The sequence below is a fragment of the Chanos chanos genome, chromosome 5 (genome assembly GCF_902362185.1).
Source record: "Chanos chanos chromosome 5, fChaCha1.1, whole genome shotgun sequence".
Taxonomy (NCBI): Eukaryota; Metazoa; Chordata; class Actinopteri; order Gonorynchiformes; family Chanidae; genus Chanos; species Chanos chanos.
Window position 1 is genome coordinate 5,711,991 of NC_044499.1, and position 6,773 is coordinate 5,718,763.

A 6,773-nucleotide genomic window follows, 5' to 3' on the forward strand; every position below is an offset into this window, starting at 1 on the left:
GATTTGTTCATGAGGCCTTGTTTGAGTCATTTTCACATGTTGGGGAAAAAAAATGAAGGGCATGAGATAGGAAATGTGAGATGTGTATTGGACCAGCCTGAGAAAAAGCGGCATTTATTTTTTGGGGTTTTTTTTGTCCTTCTGTTGAACCAGACTTACGTGTCAACCAGTCTAATTTCTGTTTTCTTCTTTTCCTCTGGGAACTGTTAAAACTAGCCTAAAAGATTGGAACAATACATGGCATGCACTCCAGTCTCGGAGGGCAGAATGAACAGAGAGAGGAGATCGGTCAAAAAAAAAACAAAAAAAAAACCACATCGCGCTTCAGACGTTCCTGCCTATTCATCTTGGACTCGCCTTGTTACCGTGACATAAACCCGCTGTCATGCCAATGGCCCTGCCTACAACTCCATGTCTCTCAGCTCAGGGGATGAACGCTCAGGTGATGAATGCTCTTTTCTCCGGCCCGCCACCTGGGTCTCGCTTCACAAGGCCGGCCGTGGCTAACTTTCGCTGGCAATTTTCTTCTTTTTTTTTTTTTTTCGTTATTTTTTTTTTCTGGTAACCTGTGCCAGCCAAAAAACTTGGTGAAGGATCAGACTGTCCTCAACGTTTCTGTTGCTCCAGTTGCTAGGACGCCAACTCTTGTTTTAAAAAACATATAATGAATAAAATAAGCGATTCTGCTCTTTGGCTACTATATCACTTCATTAACAGAGCTGTTCTAGCTTAGCACACCGAGACTGGACATTTTGACCCAGCGGTGCATGTCCCCTTCCCGGAGGTCTTCCATGTGTAGAGGGAAAACAGGCTGTCCAAGCTAGGCCGGTGAGAATGGTTGAACTGCAAATCTCAGATACACCAGTTTCTTGATCTGCCATTGCTTTTTTTTTTTTTTTTACTTGTTCTTGCTTGTTTGTGTCTGTGTGCATGAGTGTGTTTGCTTGTGTGCGTGTATGCGCGCGTGCCTGTGTCGCTATTGCAGTTTAACAAATTGCTGACCTTTCGCGAGGTCACCGTTCAAATCAAACATTATGTTTCTTTGTGGATCTCTCTTTCTCCTAAGAGCCATCCCAGAATCCCTCACTAGACGACTAGTTTAAATTTTCGACGTCACACGCGGCTCTGCGCTCTTTGTTGCACGCCGGCGTATGAGACGCGGGGGCGAAAGGGGGAGACGCCATTGATATTCTCATCCACTATCCACCGGTTGCTTGTTTACCTGACAACAGTGCCACAACTGCAGACAAGGCACAGACACAGAAGGTCAAGCTGACAAACCTTAAAGACAGAAAACCTGCTGATGAAGAAAGAGGAGGAAAGAGGGAAGGGGAGTTAAAAAAAAGAAAAAAAGTGATTGAGTAGAATGTATCTCAAAATCTGGACATGCACAACGGCTTACTCCCTCTCTGAAGCGCATATAGACGCACAGGATCTGTACCGAGAGGAAGAGAGAGAGAGAGAGAGAGAGAGAGAGAGAGAGGGTGATGGGAACTCTCTGTGAAATAATCGGCACACGCTCAATGCTTTGAGCAGTGGAGCAAGGGAGAAGAACACAAAGCTTCAAAAGACCTCTTCTCATATTGCCAGAATTTGAAGATGGAAAAAAAAAAGTGTGAAGAAATGGAGCAGAAAGACAGCGGGGTATTATGAGGATAAAAATACATTTATGTGAAAAGGAACATATTGAGTAAAGTTTTATGAGTTGTTTTGCAACACAACACCATGGTTGTGTTCGTTCGTCGTGTTTAAAGACTCATATTAGTGAGTTCTTGTTGCACAGGGCAACATTTGAAATAAATTTCTCAAATATCGTTTGGAATGAAGTCAACATTTGACAGTGAATTTATATGTGTGTGTGTGTACACACTCATACACACACATACACACATACACAAGCTCACACTCATGCAAATATATACACATACCACTGTTTTATTGTGGTAAATTAACAGAATGCATCTGTTAATTAACTATAATTAAGAAACTACAATTAACTCTGTCAACACCTCACATAAATTACACTGTGGTGTGCCGTCGTGTTTGACTGAGAAAATATTTTAAATGTTTGGGATCGATCATATCCGCTGTAAAAACAGCTGTCCTTTTCAACATATTGTCACATATATTTTACATATCCAGAGAATTTATAGCTATTTTTCACCCCATCTCTTGACATACCAACAGAAGCTCGCAAACCTGTAGATAATTGTTATAATATGTTCAAATGCTGATATTCTTATTATGATGAAATGATTAAGTTAAGTCTCTGTGATTGCACACACACACTGTGAACAGCGAGCAGTGAATTTGTCTCTGCATTTAACCCATCCAACACACCAGTAGTGAACACACAACAGACGCAGGAGCAGTGGGCAGCATTCCTCTGCACCCGGGGAGCATTAGGGTTAAGTGCCTTGCTCAAGGGCACACAGCCGTGGATGTTGGGCCTGGGAATCGAACCGGCAACCCTCCGGTCACAAGCCCGGTTTAGACCACGGCTGCCCACAATGATGTAGCGTTCTGTGTAATTATTTGAGAGTAAATCAACTGAAGCTTTGTAAAGCTCTTTTATCCTACTGGTGTCATGCCATAGGACATGATGTCACAGGACACAGTAATAGAGGTACAAGACAAGAGGCAAGACACAGTAGTAGAATAGAGCAGAGTTTATTTTTTTGTACTGAATACAGAAACAATGTGATTCGGTCTTGGTTCCAAGTCTTTGTTATGAATAAAGAACAACGTAAAAAAAAAATCTTAATTATCTGCATAAAAAAAAGAATGAACGATGAACGTGAAGATAGCCGACTACGAGGACAATGAAGATAAACGTTGTCGTTCACTTAAACCATTTTCACTCGATATCCATCCCCTCCCCTGCTCTCCTTTTCATCTCCTCCTCCACTTCTCCGCTCCTCTCTACTCCCTCTCCGGGTTCTCCATTCCTTTCACCTCCCGCCACATTCTTCCATGTCTTTCTCCCCCTCTCTCCCACTTCTCCATTTCTTTATTCTCCATCTCCACTCCTCTACTCCTTTCTCCTCCTATCCCGCTTCTGCACTTCTTCCTTGTTTTTATTTTACTTACTTATTTTACTTATTTTACTTCCTTAATTTTTATTTGATTTTACTTTTAATGACATGTCAAAATAAATCAATAATAATAATAAAAACAGTTGTTATTACATGTATCAAAAACAATAGTCATTTAAAAAGTCATTTAACTTGTTAAGTGTGTAAGTGAGAAAGGTAGTAGCCTCCCTGACCGTTTCTCCCTGCAGCGTTAATAGACTATTTACTTTCTCCTTCTCTCTCCAAGGATTTCCCTCCTCCTGCTTTCATCTTGGGTTATCCTCCTGCAGTACGACTTTGACCTTTCTTTGCACGTGATGAGTGATGAAAATTCACTTTTGGCAAAGATTTCATTGACAGCATGCATCCAACATATGCATCAGTGAAAATAAATAGGGAAGTATTTAGCCTCACAAATGAAAGAAAACACTCCAAATGATATAACCACATAATTGCGCAAATATGATCCTTTAAAGGCCTTTCAGTAAAGTAAGTTATGTCACACCACAGGACGGCAGTGTCATACAACAGGACATCTACAGCTTTGTCGCCGCTTTGAAGCCTCATAAATAGTCAATCTGTTTGCCATGGGTACCTGGTTATATGTGCTATTTGTCTACGTCATTAAATTTTTTTTTTTTCATAAAAAACTTTTTATGTTCATGATGTAGATGTGTCATCCTGCAGTACAGAAGAAAAGGGACACCACAAAAGTTCATCTGAAAGTATGTAAATTTTAAAATGATAAAGAATGAGGATTCATTCTTTGACCTTCACATCAATATTTCAAAGTCTGACATACACCCAGGTGCTAATCTAGGTGCTAATCTGAGATCAGTCCCCTCCTTGTTTCCTTGGTGGGACGTTGGTCCATGCATGTAACGTTATCATGCAGCTACTGTAGATTCGATGATGTTACATTCACACAATAAATGTTCTACCTCGTCCAAATGCTGACTCTTTTTTTCAGGACAGTGTAGCAGGAACCAAAATTTTACGAAACGCCTCACAGTTGTGCATCTGCTCACTGGGGCCACTTCCTCTGTGTAAGCTCCGGGGGCATTTCTTGTGCATGAAAAGCACAGGAAGGCGGTCGTTTCGGATACTAGAATCAGTGACCCTGTCACCACCAATCATACCACACTAAAACTCACTGGGGTCAACAACTTACAAATGTTCAGTTGAACTTTAACTGGATCCTTCAATGCTCATACGTAGGTATGTGGCATTCACATGGAAAACCACGGCCATGAGACTCATTGTCTGAGGGAGAGATCCATTCTCATGGTGGTGTACCTAATAATTTGGCCACTGAGTACACACACACACACACACACACACATACATACACTTACACACATACATATTATCAGTTACAACCCTGTAGCAAGAATGGAAGAAACACATGCTGTTTTACCCCAAAAAACCCACCTCAGTTCACAGGGTTAAAGGGGTGCAAAAAAAAAAAAAAAGTTCTTTGAAGAAAACATACAGTTTTATCCCAGCATAACAGCTGTGTTTAGCCCTCAGGTATCACCCAGTGTAATACGGAGAACTCTAGTGAGCTGTTCCATTTCTGATATTACAGAATATCGCTCGTAGTGCCGAGGATGCTCGAGTAATCACTTACAATTTCATTTTGGTATCTTGTATATGAAAACCACGTTTTGTTTTGTTTGTTTTTTTGTTTGTTTGTTTTTTTCCAGCCCCTAAATTGGTTGAGTCTGTACTTGCGGAACTTCAACCTTCCCCTTCCCCCAACCCTCCACTTGATAAAGCGCGTTACCCTCACAGAGCAAGAAAACTGTACAGGAATAAAGTCTTTCCCCCTCACCTGTCACAACAACTGACGTTATGATCCATCACTGTCAGCAGAATGAGTACCTCCATCCCTGTGGTCCCAAGGCTCTCGCTCAAAATAAACTGGATATATTCACTAGATTGAAATAATGTGCTGGGTACTGCTTGTCCCCCAAGTGCTCTCTCTCTCTCAGAGCCAATACAGACAAAGACGCTTCGGTGTTTCTACGCCGAATCATGGCGAATGATGATATTCAAGCTTCTCAAGGACTACTTTTTGACGTTTTCGATACTAGAACGCGAGTCCACAGTGTTAAATGATCACAAAGAGTTTACATACGGATGTGCGGCGTCATGGTTGGATAGGGAAGATTGGATACATGTCTAGAGCAATAGCATCTTTAATTCCAAAAATTCTTCATTCAAAAATCGATGTCAGACAGGCAAAGTTCGATAAACCGGCAAAAAAGAGTGCCGCAGAGAATATAAGATGTGGTCCAAAACAAAACAAAACAAAAAAAAAAAAACAGGCAAGGATGGGTAGACACGAAGACGCAGACAGAACAAATTCAAAGGGGCAAGGACAAAGAGAGACCAGAGACAGGGTGTGGTCTACAACAGGTGAGGTCAGACCACAAACAGGGCAGGAGGAATTATAAGGCTTGGCAGCACAACGGAATGCGAGACTTAGCGAAAAGTAACAGTACACAAGAGGAAACGACACACAGGAGACTTAATGAGATAATGGACAGGAAACAGGTGGATATGATCATCACATAATGAGCTGCATGATCCAGTGGTTAATGTTTCCATTGACGCCAAATGCTGATATGTGGAACTGAATGGGTCAGGTGAGGTGACGTGAAATAGGTATGACACATAGGAGCTCAAATATACAATGTGAGTGAAACATTGAAAGTGTTCATTTAGCACTAGTGAATTTGTATAGCAAAACCAAGAACAACAACAACAAAAAAATGTGAGCACTAGACTGAAGGTTGATGTGAAACCTTATGTGCTTTAACTCACTGCTATGTAAGTACTGACTGGTTTGGAAAAAAAAAAAAAAAAAGTGGTTACTATAGCAATGGGGGAATGATGCTGAAAGAAATGAATAAGTTAGCATAATATGCTAAGATGACCAACGTAGCATGATGTCCATGTATTGGTATCTGCATTATTTTGGGGGTTACACTTTGTGTTTTGCATCATCTTCATATGCGTTACAAGCTATCATAACACTTTGTATCTTGTGTGTTCACAGTCTGCGATTCTCTTCGATGTTCACTTGTCAGTTTGTTGTGGCAAGTGAAGAGTTGCTAATTTGAATTGCTAACGTATACTGCACATCACCCAGCGGAAGAAGATTACATTTCATAAATGGTGAAAAAAAAAAGTCTCAGATGAGATTTGAGAGCGGCAAGAGAGCCAGAAAAGGTCTAAAAAAAAACGTGAAGGAGGGTCTGCTGGAGCTCTTTACTTGACCTTATTTTGTTTAAGTGCTCTGTGCTTTACTCTGTGTCTGCCCCCCTACAGTCCCCAGATGACCTTGGTACCACAGTACCCGCTCGAGAGACGCTGGGCAGATTAATGCCAACTCTTTAGTAATCAGAGTCGCGCACAACCACGGCCGCTGCCACCAAAATAAATTACAAGTCTCAGCGTCCATCCATCATCTCTGACTAATGCCCAAGTGTAGAATTTCAATGTGACATTTATCGCCAATTTAAAAGATATGAGATGAACGGTTTCCTAGTCTTTAAAATCCCACATACGGTAAGGAAAGCTGGGTGATGTGGAGTCTGGAACAATATACAAGTCATCATACAGAGAAAATCTATCATAACAACCTGCTAGAGGTATCTTTGTGTTTTTTTTTCTCGTTTTTTTTTTTGATAG